We start from the raw sequence: 25,467 nt of genomic DNA, 5'->3' as shown, positions 1-25,467 counted from the left end.
CCAAGACTACGAAGAGTAGGAAGTACAGTATTCTACTGTACGAGATACAGTAGAATAACATCCAGGAAGAGTCCAAATTGCCCTATTCTATTTCCCAGAATAAACCAATGAATCCACTCAGTAGAGAAAATCAAAATATTTCTCCATGCCTAATCCAGTCAAGAAATGGGCAGAAGACATGAACAGACACTTCTCCAAAGAAGACATACAAATGGCCAACAGACTCATGAAAAAATGCTCAACATCACCCAGCATCAGGGAAATACAAATCAAAACCACAATGAGATACCACCTCACACCAGTCAGAATGGCTAAAATTAACAAGTCAGGAAACAACAAATGTTAGCAAGGATGCAAAGACAGGGGAACCCTCTCACACTATTCGTGGGAATGCTAGCTGGTGCAGCCACTCTGAAAAACAGTATGGAGATTCCTCAAAAAGTTGAAAATAGAGCTACCCTATGACCCAGCAATTGCACTACTAGATATATACCCCAAAGATACAAATGTAGTGATCCAAAGGGGCACCTGCACCCCAATGTTTATAGCAGCAATGTCCACAATAGCCAAACTATGGAAGGGGCCCAGAGTCCATCGACAGATGAATGGATAAAGATGATGTGGTATATATACACAATGGAATATTACTCAGCCATCAAAAAAAATTGAAATCTTGCCATTTGCAATGATGTGGATGGAATTAGAGGGTATTATGCTAAGCAATGTAAGTCAATCAATTGTCTTATTGACTCTTATATGAGTTCACTCATATGTGGAATTTAAGAAACAAAACAGAGCATAGAGGAAGAGAGGGAAAAATAAAACAAGATGAAATCAGAAAGGAAGACAAACCATAAGAGGCACATGATGTAATGAGCACTGGGTGTTATATACAACTGATGAATTACTGAACTCTACCTCTGAAACTATACACTATGTTAATTAACTGAATTGAATTTAAATTAAAAAAATATTTCTCCATGCCTTTCTGAGGGAATCAAATTTTGGTGTTGCTTGGTCCTTTCTCTCTACCTCTTCTCTATTCTTAAGGGGTTCAAAAACTCTTCCTCAAAATTAAGCACATCTAGTTCTAGACACTTCAAGAACTCCAGTACATTCTTGAAAATAAAGCTGTTTCCTTTATGTGTTTTGACATATTATCTGTCCCCTCGCCCAGCATAAGTTCCTTGAAGGCAGCATCTATTTTTTTTGAGAATCACACCACAGCAAAGAGTACACTACTTTTGCACAGTTAGAAACTTCAGTGTTCAGTAGATTCACCCACATGGAAACCATGGAAAACCTCTTGTTCAAATCAGAACAGTAACACCAAGCAATAAATTCTTATTACAGTAAATGAGCTGTAATTAATAAATCCAGGAGAAACAAAGCTGTTTCATATATTATTTTCTTTTAAAGTCACTGTGACACAAAAGCATTAATTCTCCTAATATGTGCAGATACACATTTTTATCCTGCATATTAATTCTCCTAATATGCAGGATAAAAATGTCTTGATGTAAAGCAGGAATCAGCAAACTCTTTTTTTTTTTTTTTTAAGATTTTATTTGACAGACAGAGAGAGAGCACAAGCTGGGGGAGCAGCAGGCAGAGGGAGAGGGAGAAGCAGGCTTGGGGAGCCTGATGCAGGACTTGATCCCAGCACCCCGGGATCATCCTGATCCGAAGGCAGATGCTTAAGTGACTGAGCCACGCAGGCACCCCAGCAAACTGTTTCTAGGAAGGGTCAGACAGTAAATATTTTAGGCTTTAAGGGCCAACAGGCAAAATTGAGGATATTATATAAATACTTAAATAATGAGACAAAAATTTCCCTAATTTTTATTGATAAAATTCAAAACATTATAGTAGTAACTGTTGAGTACAACTTTTTGTAAAACCCATCTCCTGGTAAGAATGAAGCTCTTTGGGGCGGTGGGGGGAGAATATTTCACTTAGTTGAGATTCAAAATTTGTGTTCCCTATCATCAAAATCAATTGCAGGGGTGCCTGGGTGGCTCAGTCAATTAAGCATCTGCCTTCGGCTCAGGTCATGATCCCAGGGCTCCCTGCTCAAGTGGGAAGTCTGCTTCTCCCTCTCCCTCTGACCATCACCCCATTCGTGTGCTCTCGCTCTATCTCATAAATAAAATCTTTTTTAAAAAATTAATTGCATTCATATGGTAATGCTGCTTTTTAATAAGATTTTATGTATTTCATGTTTGAAAATGTCTTTTTACCCAGAAAGGTGCCGTCACATACATATGATTTCAATTCAGCATGTTCATTGTTTGGAAGATATCTACAGACTTTATTCTTCTCTTAATATTTGTCTTTCAGCATGTCCCTACGTTGCAGATTAATCACTTCCAATTAAAGGTTAAGGTGCAAGTTAAATGGATTTTGTAATATGGTAATTTCCTTTGCATTTGCATCAAAGTCTCAGAAGGATGCTGAAATGGAGCTCAAAAACTGTATTTACTGCAAATCGAGTGACATCACGATTCTTTACCTTCACTTCTAAAGGCATGGAAAGCTACATAAAACAGCTTAATATTACTTGTGATTTAAACAACACTAGTTGGCATCGAAATAACTTTTAGTTTTGCATATAACCACTGTTTTGCTTGTAATTTTAGGTTGAGTACATTAAGAAACATTATCAAGTCTGCAGCAAAAACCGATTTCCAAAGCCATTCAGTGTTCAATAACAGTGGTTGAGAGCAGTTCCTCTCGTTCAGAAAAACCTCAATTCAGCCCTAAGCTCAAAAAACTAAATTATAACTTTACCACTACTAAGCCGCTGAACTGCAGTGTGGTAGGGCAAGTTAGGATATTCAGCATCTATTTCTGACAAAAATTCATGGAGCTGACAAAGACTAAATACACAAGAGCAACATTCTTGAGTCTTGAGATGCTACTAGTTCTATATTGCGTGGTATATTCAAATATTCTCTGCAAAATACCTGCTGATAAATAAAAAACTATAGATTTTTAACCACTTTACAATTTCAGTTTTGTAAATTTGTTCATCTAAGCTTTTTTCTGCTCTACATGTATTTTTGTCACCATCACTTGTAATACATCTTAGCAGATTCCACCTCCGGTCATACACAATTAGTGTTTTCTGAACTTTTTGTAAATATTTTTGTTTGTAGTTATTCCATGAACAGTTTTTCAAACTAATTCTTCAAAAACTTCAAACTTAGAATTGACTTCTTGAATAACAACAATTGAACTGTACTGGTAACCTCTGTCAACCCACAAAAGCCAAGGAAAACCACCCAAAATCATTTGCTTTGTTTTTTAATTGATTATTAATGTTCTCAACTCTTCCAGCAACTGTTCTCGCCAAAAGTCTAATAGCTTTAAACAAGTTTATTTTCTCCAGACACATTTCTTTGGCTACTACAATCAAACACGATTTAGTTAAGGCACCATCAGTAAACAACTTCCTTACTTGGCTAACAAATGAGACAGAAACTTAACCTCGGTGCAGTCTGATTTTCATTGTTAATAATTTTGTGAAGAAATTCTGCTATGATAAGATATTCCTTTTTAAATGTTCTAATTCTTCTGACGATTATTTTCCTGTGAGTTGGGAATACTGTGATGAGTGATTAGTCTGGTAATATCAGTGTATACTGTATTTCTTTAGCACAGCTATGGTATCACTGCATAATAATCAGTGCTCTGTCATCTAATTTGATAATCCATTATCTAAGGTACTTTAGAAGTATAATATGTCAAGTCGATTTTTCTCATCTTTTCTTGTTTCAACATGATGGGTAGGTATGTGCTGATGATAAAGTAAAATGTCACAGTATAGTGATATGCAAGTTACTTACAAAAGTGATTATAGTGCACCAAGCAGCAGTGCAAAACATTGAGAATGTCACAAAATCTCTGTCCTAACTACTCAAACTCACAAAAGTAGCCATAAATAATATGTAAACAAATGAGTGTGGCTGTGTTCCAATAAACCTTTATTTACGGACACTGATAACTGAGTTTCACTTAAGGTCCACATGTCACAAAACAGTATTCTTCTTTTGACTTTTTTAACCATTAAAAGAATGCAAAAACCATTCTCAGTTCATATGCCATTCAAAAAAAGTGGCTAGCTACATTTGGTCCCCAGATTGTTATTTGCTGACTCCTGCTTTCAGCTTCTATCTTAAGAATCTGGGAAGGGGCACCTAGGTGGCTCAGATGGTTGAGCATCTGCCTTCCACATCTGCCTTCCACTCAGGTCATGATCTCCAGGTCCTGGAATCGGCCCACATCAGACTCCCTGCTCAGTGGGGAGCCTGCTTCTCCCTCTCCCTCTGCCTCTCCCCTCCCCTCTTGCTCGTGTTCTCTCTCTTGCTCTCTCTCTCTCTCAAATGAATAAATTAAATCTTTTTTTCAAAAATTAAAAAAAAAAGAATCTGGAAAAATACAAGCAAATTAAACCCAAAAAAAGTAGAACATAATAAATTTAAGAACAGAAATTAATAAAGTAGAAACAGAAGAACAGAAAATTTCAATGTAGCCAAGCTGGTTCTTTAGAAATATCATTAAAATGAATATACTTCTAGTAATTCTGACCAGGAAAGGGAAAGAGAAAACACAAATTAACAAAATCAGAAATAAAGGAGGGGTTAGCATTACAAACTAAGAGGGCTTAATGAAATGGGCAAATTCTATAAAGGTCACAAAATACCAAAGCTTACTCAAGAAGAAATAGAGTGATTAATCTGAATAGTCCTATATCAATCAATGATATGCAACTTGTAATTTAAAATCTTTTCAAAAAACAAACAAACCCTCCAGATCGAAAGGGCTTCACTGGTGAATTCTCCCAAAGCATTTAAGGAAAAAATAAAACCAATTCTAAACAAACTCTCAGAAAAAAAACGAAGAGGCAGAAAAAGGTCCAACTTATATTTTAAAGCATTATCCGGATACCAAAACCAGACATTATATAAAAGAAATTTACATACCAATATCACTCAGGAACATAGATAAAAAAATCTTTAAATGTTAGGTAGTCAATCAAATGCAGTAATATATAAAAAGGATAATGCATTATGACCAAAGAGGGGTTTATACCAAAAATTCAAGGTGGTTTATTTTTTTTTCAAGGTGGTTTACATTAAAAAAACAATCAAGAGAATTTTAAAAGACTAGAAATGAAATATATGATCATCTCAATAGATACATAAAAAGCTTTGACAAAAAGTCAACACCATTCATAAGAACTCTTAGCAAACTAAGAAGAAAATTTCCTCAACCCAGTAAAGAGCATCTATGAAATACCTACAGCCAAAATCATATTTACTGTGAAAGAGTGAATGATCTCCCCCAATATCAAGCAAGAACAAGGCCAGTATATTTGCTCTCATCCTTCTATTGAACATTAGAACTGGAAGTTCTAACTACTGAAATAAAGAAAAAAAAAAAGGCATACGGATTGGAAAAGAAGTTGCTTTTATTCATATACAACATGATTGTTAATGGAGAAAAGCCTAGGGAATCTACAATAGCTACGAGAAATATTAAGTGAGTTTTGTAACTCAAAATTCATTTTGTAACTCAAAAGTTATTATGTTGTAGGACACAAAGTCAATATAAAATATCAATTGCAAAAAAAATCAACTGCATTTCTACATACTAATAATAAGTAACTGAAGACAAAAATCAAAACAATGAAATCACCAAAAAATATTAAATACTCGGGGATAAATTTAACAAAATACATGCAAGGTCTAAGTATTGAAAACTACCAAAAACTGCTAAGGGAAGTTAAAGATGATCTAAATTAATGGATATACATGTGTGTGTGCACACGTTTATAAACTGACACATTCAATATGGGTAAGATGTCAGTTCTCTTGAAAGTGATCTATAGAGTCAATACAATCCCAAATAAAACTCCAGCAGCCTTTCTTGTAGAAAATGACAAGCTAATCTCACAATTTATATGGACATACAAAGGGCACTGAATAGCCAAAACAGTTTAGCAAAAGAGTAAAGTAAGATAACTTACACTGATTGCCAAGATTTACTATAAAGTTGCAGCAATCAAGACAGTGTAGGATTGGCATACAGACAGGCTCACAGACCAATGGAACAAATTAGACAGTCCAGAAATAGGTCCATACATATACGGCCAATTAATTTCTCACAAAGTTGTCAAAGCAAGTCAACAATTTTTTTTTCCAAAAAAGGGTGCTGAAACAACCAGATATCCATATGCAAAAAGAACCTAAACCTCAACTCTTACCTCACATCATATACAAAAATCATCTCAAAATGAATTATTGACCAAAACATAAGTTAAAACTATAAAACTTTCAGAAGACAACCCAAGGTATGGAGAAGGAGGGGGCACCGGTTCCCCAAGCCCCAGTTCCCATAAGGCAACACATAATGGGTCAGCTGACATCTGCATATACAGTAGGTTGCATTACAGGAGAGGAATCTGCAGTTTAGGGAACCCAGTCTATCATACTGAACCTATCCCTTTGTTCCAAAGGAAGATACTATCGCTTTCTTCCAAGGCTGTAAGCAAGCCTAACCTTTGCTCTGAAGGAAGACACTCTATCTACTTTCCAAGGATCTTCAATTTGGTATCAACTTTCACCCTGGGGAGTCCCTTTGCCTCTTCTATGTTGATTTTTTTTTCTATGTCTTTCTCTTTCTTGGTTGCTCCCTTACTTTTATGGAACACATTTTCCATATGTGGGAGGTAGAGTTTTTGAGACTATTTATTCTACCTTAACACTTTAGTGATAGTTTGATTGGCTACTGAATCCTAGTTTGCAAATAATTTTCCTTCAGAATTTTGAAGGCACTGCTCTATTGCCTTCTAGGTTTCAATTAAGTTGGGAAGACTGATATCATTCAAATTCCTGATCCTTTATATATCACCTGTTTTTTCCCCTTTCTGAAAGTTTGTGGGATCTTCTCTTTGACATAAGCTTTCAAAAATTATTGATGATGTATTTGAAATGGGTCTATTTGGGACTCTTTCAATCTAGAAATTAATGTCTTTAATTTTAGGAAAATGTCTGAATTATTTCATTGATGATTTCTTTTCATTTTTTCTGTTCTCTCTTTCTGGAGTACCTTTTATTCAGATGTTGGACTTCCTAGGTTGGTCCTATAATTTTCTTACCTTTTCTCTCTTATTTTCTATCTCTTTGTCCTCTGGCTCTACTTCCTTCAAGATTTTCTCAACTTTATATTCTAATCTTTCTCTAGAGTATTTTTTCCTTTTGTATTTTCTTATTGAAGTATATAACTTATATAAGAGTACACAAGTCTTAAATGTACAGCTCAATGAATTTTAACACTGGTGCATCCAGGTAACACCCATATCACAATACAGCATATTTCCAGCACTCCAGAAGGATCCTTCATGTCCCCCCCCCCAGATAGTACTTCTACTCAAGGACAATTACTATTCTGACTTCTGTTACCATTGATGAGTTTTGCCTGCTTTTTAAATTTTTTTAAAGATTTATTTATTTATTTGAGAGAGAGAGAGAGCATGTGCATGAGTGGGAGGGGCAGAGGGAGAGGGAGAATCTCAAGCAGACACCATGCTGAGTGCAGTATCCAACAGAAGGCTAGATCTCACAAAGCTGAAACCATGACCTGAGCTGAAACCAAGAGTCAGATGCTTAACCGACTATGTCATCCAGGTGCCCCTTACCTGCTTTTTTAAAATCAGTTTTATTGAGATATAACTTTTATACAATGGAATTCACTAATTTAAATCGTATGATTTGATTTCTTTTGAAAAATGTATACAGTTGCATATCCACCACCACCGTGGACATAGAGAACATTCCCATCACCGAGAAAATTCCTTCCTGCCACTTTGCAGTCAATCTCTACCCCCGTGATGCATTCTTGTGTTCACATATCATAGTTTTGTCTGTCCTAGAATGTGATATAAATAGAATCACTCAGTATGTATTCTGGTGTTTGGCTTCTTTCATTTAGAATAATGCCTCTGAGATTCAACCATGTTGTTGCATGTATCAATAATTACATGCTTTTTATTGCTGAGCAGTATCTCATTATATGGATATACTAAAATCTGTTTATTTATTCACCAGTTCTCCATAGGCACTTTTCAAGAAAAAAAAGTACAGCATATATTCTTTTACCAAGCCTCATAGAATTTGCACTGAGGTTATATCTAAAACTTCAAGATACAAAAAAAAAATGCAATCTACCATGAGAGAGAGTCAAATGCTACAACATATAGCAGAATTAATGTTATTATCTAAAGCACCTGATAATCTATTATTTACTATAAAATAACTATATTTAAAAGCATAGAAAAGACATTAAAAATGAATAGACACATATGAAAAAGAATCAAAACAAACTTCTAGCATTAAAAAATAATCATTGATGGGGCGCCTGGGTAGCTCAGTTGTTGAGTGTCTGCCTTTGGCTTGGGTCATGATCCCAGGGTTCTGGGATCAATTCCCACATCAGGCTCCCTGCTCAGTGGGATGCCTGCTTCTCTTTCTCCCACTCCCCCTGCTTGGTGTTCCTGCTCTCGCTCTCTCTCTCTCTGTCAAACAAATAAATAAAATCTTTTAAAAAAATGTTTTAAAAAAATAATAAAATAAAATAAATAAATAAATAAACAAAAAACAGTCATTGAAATTAAAAGCTCAATGGACTAATAGGGAAAGAGCAGATTAAACACAAGATGAAAAAAGAACCAAGAAACCAGAAGACAGAGCTGAAGAAATTGTCCAGAATGCAGCTTACAGAGACAGAATAAGTAAGCAAAGATAAGAAATGCAGAGAATAGAAAGAGATGGTCCATGATAGGTCTATTATGAATTCCAGAAAGAAAAAAAGAGAGTCAATATTCAGGCTATAATGGCTAAGAAATTTCCAAAATTTATGGAAGATAATAACTATTTCAAAATAGATAAAAATAAGTCCACACCTAGAGACAAAGTAGTAAAACTGAAGAATGTTAAAGGCAAACAGAGAGAAATACTATAATATCTTCAAAGAAAAGAGCGCTAACTTTTCAAAAGCAACAATGGAAACCTGGAGTCAGTGAAATTATATCTTCTAAGTGCTAAAGGGGGTGGGGTGGGGTGCAGGTGGGTGTGGCAACCTAGAATGGTATACCAAACTAAACTATTCAAGTGTGAAGGCAATATAAAAATTTCAAGCAGAAAAACCTGAGTATAAATCCAGGCAAATGAATGAGAGGGAATCAGTAAGTTCTGTTTTGTTTTTCTTATCTGCTCATGGGAGAATATGGATGAAACTAGTATTTAATATATACTTCCTGGTGTGAATATAGGTATTTTTATACTCCTCTTATTTCCTCTGCCTTATTATATAGTCTTTGAAGTAAAGAATTATATGGGCCTTACATTCTTTAAATTCTTTAAAGCCTCAGCCTCCTCTTCTATTAAATGGGGGTAACCATTTTTATTTAATTTCCACAAATTTTTAGTTGTGACCTCAGGCAAATCATGTAATTTCTCTAGGCCTTAGTTCTGTATCTATACAATAGGGAAAATAATATTTATCATCATAAAGTCAAAAACTAAATGTTATAATATATTAGCATCTTTCCTAGCAAATAATGAGCACTGATTCGAAGTAAGCTATTATTTTTACTCCACATTAATATAGAGGTTTAGAGTAGCTAATTTTTCCTCAAAAACAACAAGAAATCAACTGACCCAGTTTTCATTATAAATGCCTAGAAGTGGGGCACCTAGGCATTATAAATGCCTAGAAGTGGCTCAGTAGGTTAAGCATCTGCCTTTGGCTCAGGTCATGATCCCAGGATCCTGTGATAGACTGAGCCCCAAGTTGGGCTCCCTGCTCAGCGGGGAGGCTCTTCTCCCTCTCCCCCCTGCTCATGCTCTCACTCTCTCAAAGAAATAAATAAAGTCTTTATAAAAAAAACAATAAATTGGGTGCCTGGGTGGCTCAGTCGTTAAGCGTCTGCCTTCAGCTCAGGTCATGATCCCAGAGTCCTGGGATAGAGTCCCACATTGGGCTCCCTGCTCAGCAGGGAGTCTGCTTTTCCCTCTGACCCTCACCCCACTTATGCTCTCTCTCTCTCATATAAATAAATACAATCTTTAAAAAAATAATAATAAATTAAAGAATCTTTTAAAAAATAATAATAAATTAAAGAATTTAAACTTGCCCAGAGCCTGGATTTACACCCAGATGTGTCTAAACTCAGAGCCTGCACTGTTGGCTCATTATACTCTACTGCCTCAAATTCCTTCAAAATACATCAGCTCCTTCAAAGTTATATAGCTAATCCAAAAATAAAAAATTAAAAGCTAACTAGTAGAGATGAAATAATGTATTTTATTCATTGCCTATATAATTAAATACTACTGTCCTTAATTTCATGGTATTTCAAAGATATTACATAAAACCTTTCAAAACCCTGTCTGCATCATATTACTTTATCAAGTAGTCTTTAAACAATTAATGTTATTATCATATCCATTCACTCAAACGTTCATTATCCACTCTACACTATTTAGTAAATACCTACCCCCCATTTAGCAAACACCCATGTATATGTAAGGCCCATATAATTCTTTACTTCAAAGAATATATAATAAGGCAGAGGAAATAAGAGGAGTATAAAAATACCTATATTCACACCAGGAAGTATATATTAAATACTAGTTTCATCCATATTCTCCCATGAGCAGATAAGAAAAACAAAACAGAACTTACTGATTCCCTCTCATTCATTTCCTCCTACCTCCTAATCACCAAGAAAAATGGAAGAAGGGAAAATCGTCAGAAAGGAAAGGATACTTAAGTATAAAGACACTGATGGGTACAGAGGAATCCAAGAGAATGAAGGAACATGCTATTGAAATAAACGAAATAAATGAAGCTGAAGTTTATAAGTTATAGAAGCATTTACAAAAAATATCTTCATACCAAAAAAATATTAGAAAGAATAAAAATTTCAAACTAAAGTTCACTTTTAAAAAATAATGAAATCTTGCCATTTGAAATGACATGAGAGTATTACGCTGAGTGAAGTAAGTTAAAGACAAATAAATACCATGTGACTTCACTCACAGGTGGAATTTAAGAAACAAAAAACAAAAGGGCGCCTGGGTGGCTCAGTTGGTTAAGCGACTGCCTTCGGCTCAGGTCATGATCCCAGGGTCCTGGGATCGAGTCCCACATTGGGCTACCGGCTCAGCAGGGAGGCTGCTTCTCCCTCTGACCCTCTCCTCTCTCATGCTGTTTCTCGCTCGCTCGCTCTCTAATAAATAAATAAAATCTAAAAAAAAAAGAAACAAAAAACAAACAAGCAAAGGGGAAAAAGGGTGGGGGGGGCAAACCAAGAAACAGACTCTTAACTATAGAGAACAAACTGATAGCCACCAGAGGGGATGTGGATGGGAGGATGGGGGAAATAGGTGATGGGGATGAAGAGTGCACTTGTTGTGATGAGCACCAGTTGTATGAAAGTGCTGAATCACTATATTGTACACCTGAAACTAATATCACACTGTATGTTAACTACCTGGAATTTATTTTTTTTAAGATTTTTACTTATTTATTTGAGAGACAACAAGAGAGCATGAGTGGGGTGAGGGGTAGAGGGAGAAGCAGGCTCCTGCGGAGCAGGGAGCCAGATGGGGGGCTGGATCCCAGCATCCTGGGATCATGACCTGAGCCAAAGGCAGACACTTAAAAGACTCAGCCACCCAGGCACCTCCAACTAACTGGAATTTATATAAAAACTTAAAAAAATAAATAAACAAAACTCACTTTTTAATAGGCTGCTTAACGGGAGCTTTTAATCAACAATTACTAATGGATAATTACTAATTAAGAATTACAAAGTTGGAAAAGGACTTAAAAGGTCATTTATTCCATCTCCATACCTTCAAATAGGATCATAATCAAACCATCCACAGCAAAAGAAACATAAAGACATCTAGTGGACATTAAACAACTCACCTTGGAAAACACTCCTTTGGTTTCTTTTTAACTACTCTCACAATCTATGCCTTAAATTTATCTAGCTAATGCCTGTATATACCTAACTTTTACTAAGTATTCTAAGGCATTATTTCACTAGGCCTACCATATATGAGTTATCCAGGAGAAAAAGTGTTTGAAATAATGATGAGTACATTAAAATATACATATTTCCATTTACAAACTGATGCTCAAAATTAGTAACATAATATAAATCAATCCAGAAATGAGATATAGTCAGACAACTGAAGAATTTTAGGGCTACTGGGATCTCAAATCATGCAGCAGAATTCCAAATTTCTTTGAAGATGAAACCAAGGCAAAGATGTTAATTTATTAATAGTCTATAACATAACATTTTACAGCATTTCAGGAAGCCTCCCTTAAAAGAATAACTGATGAATCCTTTTATAGAACAAATCATTATTCCGTAATGTACCTACTACCTTGATCTACCTGCTTAATATGATCAGGTAAAGTCACAGAACGTGGCCTCTCGTCAAACAGAACCGATAATCCCGGTACGCACTGTTGCTAAGGGGGACAAAGGGAAGAGAAAGGTCTTCAATCACTGGGCACTTAGGGTTTACCTCCATTAAAGTTTCTATTCTTCCCAAAAATCTTATAAAAAGTATTAGTATATTTTTTTAGTAAGGAGACAGGTTTGGAAACTTGTCCATGATCACAAAGAAAATAAGCTGTAGTTCCAGAATTGACAACAGATATATCTGACCCCTTCCACCATACCATACTTAGCAAATGATCTTGAAGAAATGTTCTCTATAAAAGAATACCACTGTGCATGTTGAGAAAATAAAGTATGAAGTATTAATCCAAAGGATCTGTAAGAGCTTTCTAATTTTACTGTGATATTTACACAAAATAGATAATAATTATCAGTTAAGTGAATAAATCTAAAGTTGTTGAAGAATATTCAATCATAAGTTCTTGGCCTGGATTCTCTTCTCTTTAGTAAGACCTTAGGCTATTGGTTTCCTCAATATTTTAAGCTCTCCCATAGTAAATCAAAATTTAAGGGAAAAAAAATATCACACAACCTTGTGTTTTGCTGTCATTGAAAATTACTGAATTCTATTCTCAGCTCAGTGAAACCATTCTTAACCTGTCCTAGCTTTCCACCCTGGCTATTCCAAATCTCCACCATTCTCCTTTCCTAAACCAATCTGCCCTCATCAATTGACCTTGATTCCTATCTACCTCTTAGAGAACCTAAGTTTGAACTCTCTAACCTTTTACCACCCAACCTATAAATATACATATCTATTCTCACTTCTTTTCTTTCTTTTTCAGTGCATCTCTCCTCCTGTCAACATTAGCACACTGCCTAGGATCACAGCGAGCACTTCGTTGATACTTACAAAATAGAAATAATTCTAGACTAATTCTTCCACCCTGCTCATCCCATCCTTTTCCTACACTTTCAGAGACCTCTATCAGCTATCTCCTCTTCTCATCTCCTACATCTTCAAACATTTCCTCTTTATTGGCTCTTTCCCTAACAGTTTATCAATCTTTAAAAAAAAAAAGAATACCTACAAACCGTTTTTAGTTACTGCCTCATCTCTTTCTTTTCTTTTCTTAAAGAGAAGTGTGCCTGGAAATTTCATATTAAGGAAGTACTGTCAAGTAAAGAGAATAATATTACAGGTTTTTTTTTTTTTTAAGAATCCTTAATTCTTTTTTAAAGTTTATTTATTTAAGTAATCTCTACACCCAAACGTGGGGCTTGAACTCACAACCCCGAGATCCAGAGTTGCTCACTCTATTGACTGAGCCAGCCAGGCACCCCAAGAACCCTTAATTTTAAAGATACATATTGAAATAATTACAGATAAAAAGATATGATATCTGAGTTTAGCTTTAAAATAATCCATTTGGGGGAAGGAGTAACAGATGAAACAAAATTGGTTATGTGTTCATTCTTCAAGGAAAGTGATGACTACATGGGGAGTTTATTATTCTATTTTCTTTTGTATATGTATTATCAAGGAAAATTTAAACTTGTTTTTCAAGTAGCCTATGCTCACATTCCTCTTCATTTTTGCAAAGTAGTTTAGAAATACTTTACAGCCACCAAATCCAATGGACATGTTTCAATCTTTACCTTACTTGCCCTCTCCAAGACACATGATACTCTGGACCATTCCAGCTTCTTACTTTCCTCTCCTTTGTTATTTGTTATGCATGCTCGCTCCGAGTCTTCTCTGCCTCCCAACCTCTCAGTCTCATTTGTGGGCACTTCCCCCACTTCCTTCCAAACATGGTCCCACTCCCCCACCCCAAAACACACACACACACACACACAATGCTATTCCTTCCCAAGAGTTCCATATTCAAACTTTTCCTTTTTCATTTCTAAACACTCCTCCAATGTGAGTTGATCCATTCTCCTATAATTTCAACTACTTATGCACATGCAAACCCATACCTCCAGCCCTGAACTCTCTCCTGAGCTCCAGATCCAAATGCATCCTTACCTGAATATCCCACAGGAACTTTGAATAAATGCTTAGAACTGAACTGACCTTTATCTTTCACTCCAACAAAACCCTGCTCCTCATCCTCTCAAATCAATGGTTTCACTATCCTCACAGACATCCTAGCCAGAAAACTAGGAATCATTTGTCTTAGGGTTCCAAAACTTTCTAGCCCCCAACTTAAGTCATATCAATTTTATCCCTTAAATACTTCTACAATCCCTGTCTTTCCATAACCCCAACTGCTTTTCAGACTTTTCTTCATTTTTCTATTGTACTTTTTCCCCCTAAAACTGGTTTCCCTATACCACTCTATTCTCCCCTCTCCAAGGTCCTTCTCCACACTGCAGCTGGAGTTATCTTTCTAAAATACAAACCCAATAACACCACTACTCCATTTGAAATTCTTCAATGGTTGCCCCCCCACCCCCCCAGAAAAAAACAAAACACTATAAACTCTTTATCACAGTACCGAGTACTTTAAGATCTGGCCTCTTCCCCCCACTACACTGCAAGTACTCTGGGATTCAGGCATCAGAATGACCTAGGGTTCTCCAAACACAGAACACTGGAATCTATCCTTTCTTCTGTTGTGCCATTTGCCTAAAATGACTTTCCTCATCTTCTCTCCCAGTGAAAGGTTACTCAACTTCCTTAACACAAGTCAAATGTCACATCATACTGGAAACTTTCCCCAATCTCCTTAGACAAAATCAGGATCTTTCTACCAATGGGTACAGAGAATGGCATCAGTGGTTGAGATCATGACTTAAATGAGTTAGACCCATCTGGGTTAAAATCCCAGGTTCAAACTTTATCAGCTGACTCTGAACAAGATCTCTCAGTGTGTTTCCTCATCTCTAAATAACAGTAGCTAGGATTTTTTATGAGGATTAAATAATGAGCTACATGCAAAATATCATACAGTGCCTCACTGAAATCAAGTATTCAATAAATGTTACTGTTATATTACCGTTTATTTCCTCTCTGGGCTCCTATGGCAACTTACACTTACCTCTATCATACTATCGTGATGACATGACTGTTTCCTCATGCAGAACACAGACTATCTTCTATCATCTTTTTATTCCCACTACCAGGCATAATACCTATAATATCATAGGTTCTTAACAAATCTTAATAAACAAGTAAAATGCTTCCAACTCCTGTACTATATACCATAAGGCCTCAATTTTTTTTTTCTAATGGTCTTTCTAAATTTACTTTCCATCTCCTTGTACAAAATTGGTACTTTAAGTAAAATTTACAAGTCAGCCTCATTTTAACTGAGAAAAAGGGCATTTTGTAGTGGCCTTGTGTTGTTTTCTTGTTGAAAACACACACACACAGGGTGCCTGGGTGGTACAGTCAGCTAAGCATCCGACTCTTGATTTCAGCTCAGGTTGTGATCTGAGGGTCGTGAGATAAAGCCAGGAGTCTGCTTAAGACTCTCTCTCCCTCTAATAAAAAAAAATAATAATAATCAAACACACACAAAATAAGCCCACTGTTCTATCAACAATTTTTCTACATACTATATAAAATAACAAATTTCTAGGATGGTTATCTACTTGTTAAAAAAATTTTAAAGGGCAATCAAGGCAGGTTTTCTAAATCTGTGTTGGCTTCCTTACCACCAGGACCTGAGCCAACTCTAAAGGTGTATTGCAGAGTATTTGTTTTTTAAGTAGAACATGGCATTTTTCATTTTGAAAACATGCTCCTGAGAAATTCTGAAGAACACTGAAATAACCAAAGAAAATAATTATTACTACCCACTGCTAAAAAAAAAAAAAAAAAAAAAAAACAAGCCTGTGCTTTAAAAATCACTAGTAAGTTAAACTAATCTTCAAAATAGAATCAAAATATATGTAGGCGGTATTCAAGCTAGTAAGTAGGGTGTGGGGGTACTCGTTCTGCAATCTTGACCCTCAATAAATGCAAAAGGCAAAACGGTTTAAAAAAAAAGATACTACTATAAAATAGCATGGTCTCTACTTCTACACTTGACCTTTAAACATTAATGCCCTTTGAGTAATTATTAATGGGTTTAATATTAATATGCAAACACCTCTGAGCTACTTCAGAATAAACATGATTAAATACCTAAAATAAACCTATTAGGGAAAGGAGACAGGCCTGTTAAAAAAGTTTCTCGGGTCTCACATCAAACGTGTGCCATACATACGGTTCGGCACCGAGAGGCAGCAACCTGGGAGGGTCAGAGGCGCCGCAGGCCCGAGGCCCTGAAGCTGGGGCGGCTGCTCATCCCTGAGACTTTGCGGGGCGGTGGCCCAGCCCAGTCGGGGTGGGGCTGAGAGCTCTTAGCCGGGGCGGGCCAAACGGCAAGGGCGGGAAGCCCAAGTCTCACCTCCACTTCCCTTTCCCAGCGCAGAGCCCAGTTCCGCGACCACCCAAGAGCCCCTGCACCACAAAGATTTTCTCTCGCCCGGTCCGCTCAAAGTTTATCAGTCTTTCCCATTGGTCAGGGCCGCCGGGCTTTGTAGTTCGCCGGTCCAAGCCACCCCGCCAAGGCCGCAAGCCTGTGGAGCCGCTAAACTACAATCCCCATAATGCCCCGCGCTCCCCGCGCTCCCACTGTTCTCCACCTCCCCTCACCGCGCCCCAGGACCCGCGCCGCCGCACTGCCGTGGCAGCGGGAGACCGGGTGGGGCTGTGAACCTGAACCCCCACCACCTGCTCTCCTGCTTGCGCCGTCTCCCTGTGATTCATTACCTACGTGGCGCAGATCGGCGGGCCGTTGGTGATGCGGTCCGGGTGGGGGTGGGGCACAGGCCGCCGCCGCCGCGGAGTCCGTTAGTTCCCGACGTGCGCGAAGAGGCGGTGGCGGCGGCGTACGGTTGCCATGGCAGCTGCAGGCCTAGCGAGGAGGGGAGCGCGGAGGCTCCGAGTCAACTCGGGGGAGGAGCCTGGGAACCCCACCCGGGTGAGGGGGAAGGGAGGCGCAAGGGCGCGTCTGGGAGAGGGAGACGGTGACATTGAGGAGGACGAGTGACTAATTGAACTCGGGTACTGCCCACTGAGCCCTGCCGCGGCAGCGTCTAATCCCCTTGGCAGGACGCGTGTCCTGGGTCGTCGGCGGAGCGCGTTGGTGCCCGCTCTATTCTGGGAGGATGCGTGTGGCGTCAGAGGAAGGAGCGCCCAGCGGCTCAGCGCCCGGCTCTTTAAAGGTCGTCCGGTCCGGCCTCTCCCCCGCCGCCTCTGCGGGCGTCCTTGGCTGGCTCTGCCGGGTGGCGTGGTGGGAACCGGAACCACCCTTTCTGGGCTTTTCACCAGCAAAACCGAGTTTGCAATCTTTCACACTTTTCTGCCACTTTCTGAGGAGTGGGCTAGAAACGAATCCTTTAGTAAGGCGTAATGCGTATGGCCTTTAGGATTATTGAGATTTGAGAACTTGTAAGTGGCACTGATTTCGGCTCAATTTTTGATGTGTAATATTTCCGAGGTAATCTTTTATGGACTCTCCCAAGACCCGTCTCAGAGATGCGGTGCAGTAGAAACAGGTTAAGCGCATGGGCTTCTAAAACCCGCTTCTCGGTTCACGTCCTGCCCCTACATTTGGTAGCTGATAACCAGGGGCAATTTACTTAACGCTCTGATGCTGAACCTTTTAATCTGCAAAGTGGAGATAATGCCTAGCGCATAGTGCTTGTGAGAAATAAAGGCATTCATGCTGATGAAGCACTGTAAAACAAAGACTGGCATTTAACAATAACTTTTAAATCTCACTTATTTAATCCTTCGTGATAAGAATCAGAAGAGTGGTACCCTGGAGGTGCGAGTGGGGTGTGACCGAAGAGGGAATTTTCGGTAGTGATGGAAAAGCTCTCTATCTTGCTTAGGGTTTGGGTTACAGAGGTATGTACATTTGTCAAAACTCATGGAATGGTACGTGTAAAATCCGTATGTTTCACTGTAAGTAAATGTACCTCAAAAAAAGAACATAAAAGTAAGATCAGTCTTGGCAATTTTCAAAAATACAATACAGTGATGTTAACTATAGTGACCAGGCTGTACATTACATCCCCAGGACTTGTTTATTTTATAACAGAAAATGTGTGCCCTTTGGCCCCCTTCATCACCCATTTAGCTCCACTACTCCCACCCCCCCCCCCACCTCTGGCAACCACCAATCTGTTCTCTGCATCTGTGAGATTGTAATTAGAGCTGTAGACTCTAATACAGACCACAGAGATGTTCTCTGTCCAATCTCCAGATTTTGCAGATAAGGAAAATGAGACCTAGAAACTTAAGTAAATGGAGAAAGTGGGGGGAAATTACCCTGTCGTTTTCTACCAATAAATGTCTCTTGAGAAATTATGATTGAAAACAGCAAGCTACTTATGTGTATGTCATCCGGTTCTCAGTCGGGGTCACCCTGTCCACAGAAATTTTGTTGAAATTGACTCAAGTCCCTTTTCCACCTCCTGTGGAAAGGCCAATGTTCTCTCCAAGATTGTACATTCCCTCGGGGCGAGGCGGGGGGGGGGGGGGGACGGGTTACAATTTCAGGGTCATTTCTGGGTCTGAGTTCCTGCTTTCTCTGAACACATGGACTCTCTCTCATCTCACCTTCTGCAACTCTTTTCCCTCCTGCTGACACACAGTTTGGAAATCAAACCCTTTTCTTCGGTTGTTTGTATAGCAGGCTCCTCTGAAGGTTTGGAGCAACTGAGGGGTTTTAAATGAAGGATGCAATAACCTAAAGTTAGAACTCCCTGGTCTTGGAAGGCCTACAGTATCCCAATGGCATTGGTATCCACCAGCCCCCGTTCTTTTTCAGCAGAAACTGCAACTCTGCACTAACCACCATCTCCCTGGTCCCATCTCTCCCTTCCTCTTTTCTCGCTTTATACAGTACTTTTAGTTACCTCTGTCTCCTAATCTCTACCTTCAGGACCACCTTCCATTCCTCAACTGGTTATCAAAGTATTTTCCAACACAAAGTACTTGCCCCAAGAGAACTCTGGTGCTGGCTATTAAAATCATATGTTAAAACTCAGTATATATCTGCATATTCTATTTGATTCAGCCCAAAGTATACTCAATAAATATTAAGCTTATGCACATGACCTGTCTAGGCTACCTGCATAGTGGGTTCAATTATGAAAACTATTCGGTATAAATGAGGAAGCAGTTGATAGTAGCTAGAACCTCATGTCGGAGAGAAAGAAAAACTAAAGTCTGTGAGCACAGCTTATATTGTGCAGAAGTAATGACAGCATTCAAGCAATAAAATCCAGAACAAAATCTGAGTTAATACTTAATAGCAATAATGACATCCTTATAGAAGCAACACCTGGGTTTGTCACCTCTAGCAATTTGATCACAACTCTGCATATATAATGAGCATATAAATAGAGTCTCCTTTACTCCTGGAGAAGATGATACGGATCTGCTCTCAGCTGAACACATGTTTTTGTAGTAGGGATGATAGGTTCACCCGATCCATCCATCCCTCATCTGATTTCCCTTGTGACTTGTACTTACAAGGCAGCTGGCCAGGGTTGTAGTGCAGTCTACAGTCATGAAGAAGTCTGCAAATGCAAGGCCCCAAATACATAACCCTCCTTGTTTTTTGAAGTCAGAATCCCAGAGAAGCAGCTCAGCAGGACAAGCCACTTAGGAGAATGACGACAGCAGTGATAGGCAACAGCTGCCTTCAAGTAAGCTGAAGGAGGATGGTCACACAAAGGAAGACCATGAGCAGGGCCTTAGAAAACCTAGCATGGCTATGGACAGTTGGGAAGGAATGAGGACCGATAATAGTTTATTGTTTCCACGGGAGACTTTGGATTAGTTCAAGTAATAAACACACTGTGCAAATCTGAAAGTAATAACAGATGAATCTACATAGACAATATGGTCATGAGCCATTGCCCTCATTAAAGAGACTTAGAACATCTAGGGGCGCCTGGGTGGCTTAGTCAGTTAAGCATCTGCCTTCGGCTCAGGTCAGGATCTCAGGATCCTGGGATTGAGCCCCACATCGGGCTCCCCGCTCAGCAAGGAGTCTGCCTCTCTCCGTCTTCCTCTGCCCCTCCCCCCTCTCGTGCGCAAGCTCTTTCTCTCTCAAATAAAAATCTTAAAAAGAGAAAGAGAGACATCTGGTTCAAAGTCTGACATTTTTCCTCAGTTCTCAGTCTTGACCGGTATAGCATTTGACTTTGCTGGTCACCCTCCTTAGTGGCTCACAACCTTGGTTCTCCTCAAAGCCTACTTCATCGTGTTATTCACCACCTCTTCTACCTGCTCCTTATTTGTGGAAATAGCTCCCAACATTCAATCAATACACCCTCTCCATGTATAGCGTTTCATCTCTCAGCTCTGGTTGACACTCAGATTTCCCTCACTAGTTCTGATCCCCAAGCTCCAATACTGCCCCGAAATGCCGTGCACTTCCTTATCTTGTTCTATATACTGTTTTCTTCACCTGGAATGCTATCTCCTTACCCTAAATTCCACCTCTTCTACAAAAACTAACTCGGGCCTCTACATGAAGCCTTTCCTGATCATTCCTGCTCACAATCATATCATCCTGCTCTGTACTCACAACACTTCCTGCCTGTATCACCCACTTAGACAACCAACCGTACCGCCTAGTGGTAGTTCGTGTGTTGTTTACTCATTGGCTTTTGTCTTTTCTCCTCACTGATTTCAAGCTCCTCTGATGTACATTTCTGGGTATTTCCAAATACATCTTTATAATACCTTTCATGTAAGGACACAATATTTTTGATTGATGGCTCCTTAACTTTTCTCCTGAGTTATACCTCCTCTCTCATAGCTCTCCCCCTTCTAGTGCTATAAAGGACATTTACAACCTCCTAATATAAGTTTCCCTAAAGCCTATGGAAAAGTGTGGGCCCCCATATATATTCAGTGGATGGGTAACCTTAGGAGGCAGTTCCTCTAGGTCACTTGTAGTATGGAAGGAGTTCAGGAGGTAAGTGGCACTGAATTCCAACGCTCAAAGTCATGGACTAGGTCCTAGAGCAAAGTTTAGTAGGTCATGAAATCAATTTCATGCATCCTCTCCAGCTTTTTAATGTTTAAAATGGAGTAGGGTAAGGTAGAATCAAACAGAAGCAATAGGGACAAAATGCAGAGTGTATGCACATAGTTCCAGTCAAGTACTGGACAACAGTCGGTGGACTTTCAGCTTCAAACCTACCCTCTCTCCTGCTTTGTGCTGATGGAGCTGGAACTAGGCAACCCTCATTTCTCCTTTGTCTGCTGACTCCTGGGTACACTAGGGAAGAGCACAAGGCTGGAAGAAGAGGAAGCCCCTCGCTCACATGGTTGCCTCCTGTTAGATTACTGTCAGCATCACCCCAGCAATGGCCTAATAGCCTGGTGCCAGTAATTGCTGTCCCAGTTTCTAGTGGCACTTCCAGAACCACACTCATGGCACCTCTCCTCCCTCCACCCCAGACTTACCCGCATGGTCAGGTGTGCCTTTCTTTAGAGGTCTGGGTCCCATGTCTATGGTGCTGCTGCTCTAGGAGGCTGGGTTCTGAGAACACCATCCTCCTCTCTGCTCTCTGACCTCTGACCCCAGAGGCTGTCACTGCTTTGCAGTCATGACTGACATGTTACTCCAGCATTCTCTTTCAATTTTTACAACCCTCCAACATCTACTTAATTCCCTCTGTTCAATTCTCTCTGTTGAAATACTTCCTCTGCTTTCTTTTTTTTTTTTTTTCCAGATTTTATTTATTTGCCAGAGAGAGCACAAGAAGGGGGAGCGGCAGGCAGAGGGAGAAGCAGGCTCCCCACTGAGCAGGGAGCCCGATGCGGGACTCAATCCCAGGACCCTGGGATCATGACCTGAGCCGAGGGCAGCCGCTTAACCGACTGAGCCACCCAGGCCTCCCTACTTCCTCTGGTTTCTTTTCTCCTGACCCTAACACATATGGATTGGGAAGTAAAATATATTTCCTGCTGTGAATGTTGGTCCAAAAGTTTTAAGAAACACTACCTTAGAGGAATGGGAGAGTTCTTCAATAGACAGATGCCCTAAGTGCCAAGGGGCCAGCCCCACCCTGTCCCTGTCCGGGGGGCTCTGCATCTCAGGTGTGCGAGGAGCAGAGATGCAGGTTTGTCACGGCAGCTGTCACCGTTGGAGCCCAGGCCTAGCTAGTGTGGCCTGTTAGAACCACAGCTAATGAGCCGACAGCTGTCTACCACAGGTTGGCTGGAGCCCCAAGCTTCATCTGGAATCTGACCTCTCTCGGCTATGTAGAAACTCAGCCTTTTAACTTGCTGCCCTTCCACCCTTTTAAGTGAGTGGGGGAAAACAAAAGTTAATGATGAAAAAAACTAGAGACCTGATAAAGTGGGACTTGGCGAGTCGATGAAAAAGACAGATTTTCAGCGAGCATTTTGTCTATCTGATGCTGTCTTTTCTCACGGGTGATATGAGGATGTGATAGGCAAGAGAAGGAAAGGAAGAACCTTATCCCTATGATCCAGCCCAAATGAGTCTTTTGCTCTATTTTATTCATGAACTTATATACTTCTGCTTCAGTGCTCCCATTAGAAGGGAGACACTCTTTAAAGACCAGAGCTATTAGGCGGGCCTCATTTAATCACATATTCTTAATGAAAAGAACTGCTCTACATTTTGGGAATTCAAAATATTTCTTATGTATGCCAAAATAAACACAGAACCTCTTGGCAGTCGCCTGTGGGGATTCTCCTTGCTTAGGATTTTGTATTTCTTTATGCTAATTTAGAAATATGAACAGAAAACCCAGGACTCAAGGCTGTTAAGTGGATTTGTAACACTCTGGAGTGTTGTGGGTACGTAACTCAATGAATGAACGTATAGTCCTCTGTGATCGCTAGAGTAATAGTATTTTCATTGAGCACTGCAGTCAGTCATCGCGGATACTCTGCAAGCTGCTAATACATTAGCAACACGTCTTTCACCTAACTGTTTTAGGACCTTACATTTAGTAGAGGAATACATAACCAAATGTGAATTACTCAGGCAAATGTTGGCAAGTTACTTCGTTTGTGACGCGCAGAACATTTTCTAGCGAACTGGAAAGCATGTCATGTGATTTCGCCACTGAAACACGTTACAATGTAGGTGGCATGTCACAGAGGAAAAGCAGCTTGTGATCAGGTTTTCTATTTGTAGACGGAAGTGTTGTGCCAAGCAACCCCAACCACAAAACATTTTAAGTCTGAATGAAAAAAGGGAGCGGTACAGCTGAGATCCCATTTCCCCTTCCAAGAAGATACGAGCCACCTAGAGAGCTATATTCCTGGTCCTGGAATCCTTCTCTTGCCTTTTTTTTTTTTTTTTTCCTGTGTCCTGTTTTAGTTCAGCCTGTCGGGAATTCAGTGATGGGTTTGGGAGGTCATTCTATTTCCTCTCTCCCCTCTTGTTTTTCTGCTACACTTTAGGTCTTCTTTGTGATTTATGTGCATAAATGATGACTTACTTGAATCATTTTAAATGGTTAACTGTTCAAGCAAACTGTTCATCATCCAGTTCTCTGTGATATCCTCGCCTTATGTTCGCCAGGCTGCCTCACTCCTTTCTCAAATCCCACCGCAAATTACACGTTTCCAAAAAACCCTCACTGACAGCTACAATGAAGACTTCTAACAGCCCTTATTCATCCTCGCCTCTGTCCCTTTTCCCCAGCTCTCCGGTTACCTGTTCTCACTATCCCACAGTGAAATCACAATGAAATAAAGGACAGCAATCACGTAAGTTTTGTGCTCTTTCTTTCCTCTTGCTCTGTGCCTGGATTTATGCCTTTGTGACAAATAAGCGTGTTGTTGTTTTCTTAAACATTACGACATACATGAGAATTAGAGTTGTCCAGTCACACCTCAGAGATGCTGTGGGTTGGTTCCAGAACACCACAATAAAACAAATATCACAGTAAAGCAAATCAAATGAATTTTTTGGTTCCCCAGTGCATATAAAAGTTATGTGTACACTATCCTGTAATCTTTTAATTGTGCAATAGCATTATGTCTAAAAAACAATGTACCGGGGCACCTGGCTGGCTCAGTTGGCAGAGTGTGCGACTCTCAATCTCAGGGTTGTGAGTTCGAGCCCCACGTTGTGTTGTAAAGATTACTTTAAAAAAAAGTAAAATTTTTAAAAATAAAAATAAATTTAAAAAATAAAAACAATGTACATACCTTAATACAAAAGTCCTTTATTGCTGAAAGATGAGTTTTCAGCTGGTGGAGGATCTTGCCTCACTGTTGATGGCTGCTGATTGATCAGGGTGGTGGTTGCTGAAGGTTGGGTGGCTGTGGCAGTTTCTCAAAATAAAACAACAATGAGGTTTACCCATGTTTATACCTGTAGAATTAGTTCATTCATTTTATCTGCTGCAACCATATCATATAGTTCATCCATTTCCCATTGACGGACATTCATTTCTTTCCAACCTTCATGTCTTGGTACATCTGGGCTGCTGTAACAAAAATACCATAGGCTGGATGGCTTATAAACAGAAATTTATTTCTGACATTTCTGGAGCCTGAACAGTTCAAGATCAAGTCACTGGCAGATTCAATGTCTGGTAAGAGCCAGCTTCCTAGTTCATTGACAGTGGTCTTCTTGCTGGGTCCTCACGTGGCAGAAGGGGAGAGGGAGCTCTCTGAGGTCTTTTATAAGGACACTAATCCCACTCATGAATGCTCCACCCTCCCAAAGATCCTAATCCACCTCCCAAAGATCCCACCTCCAAATAGCATCACACAAGGCGGGGGTGGGGGGAGGAGTAGGGTTCGAGCATATGAATTTAGAGAGGACACAAGCATTCAGTCTGCAGCATTTTACCCTTGGCCCCCCAGAATCCATATCCTTCTCACATGTCATCAACTCTAATGTCCAAAATCTCATCTAAATATCATCTAAATCAGTTATGGGTGACACTCAATATTCATC

The 25,467-nt window shown here is 39.5% G+C and overlaps 1 protein-coding gene across 7 annotated transcripts in view; it reads right to left on the bottom strand.

Moving 5' to 3' along the window:
- Positions 1-17,512, bottom strand: part of KATNAL1 (katanin catalytic subunit A1 like 1) — a 114,277-nt gene extending 96,765 nt beyond the window's left edge. Inside the window, exon 1 of one of the 7 annotated variants that reach the window (XM_064586262.1) lies at positions 17,256-17,512. The gene's annotated coding sequence lies outside the window, so the exon portion shown is untranslated. Of the gene's footprint in view, positions 1-16,625; positions 16,854-16,890; positions 17,091-17,255 lie in introns of those variants that run through there. The other 6 variants (XM_054506551.2, XM_045870252.3, XM_045870251.3 and 3 more) reach the window with 6 other exon arrangements.
- Positions 17,513-25,467: the final 7,955 nt, after the last annotated feature.

This window comes from Mirounga angustirostris, unplaced genomic scaffold (genome assembly GCF_029215605.1).
Source record: "Mirounga angustirostris isolate CCGP_5_RB_7025 unplaced genomic scaffold, mMirAng1.0.hap1 SCAF_3, whole genome shotgun sequence".
Classification (NCBI taxonomy): domain Eukaryota; kingdom Metazoa; phylum Chordata; class Mammalia; order Carnivora; family Phocidae; genus Mirounga; species Mirounga angustirostris.
The sequence above is the reverse complement of the archived record's forward strand: the minus strand, read 5'-3'. Positions and strand labels throughout refer to the sequence as shown.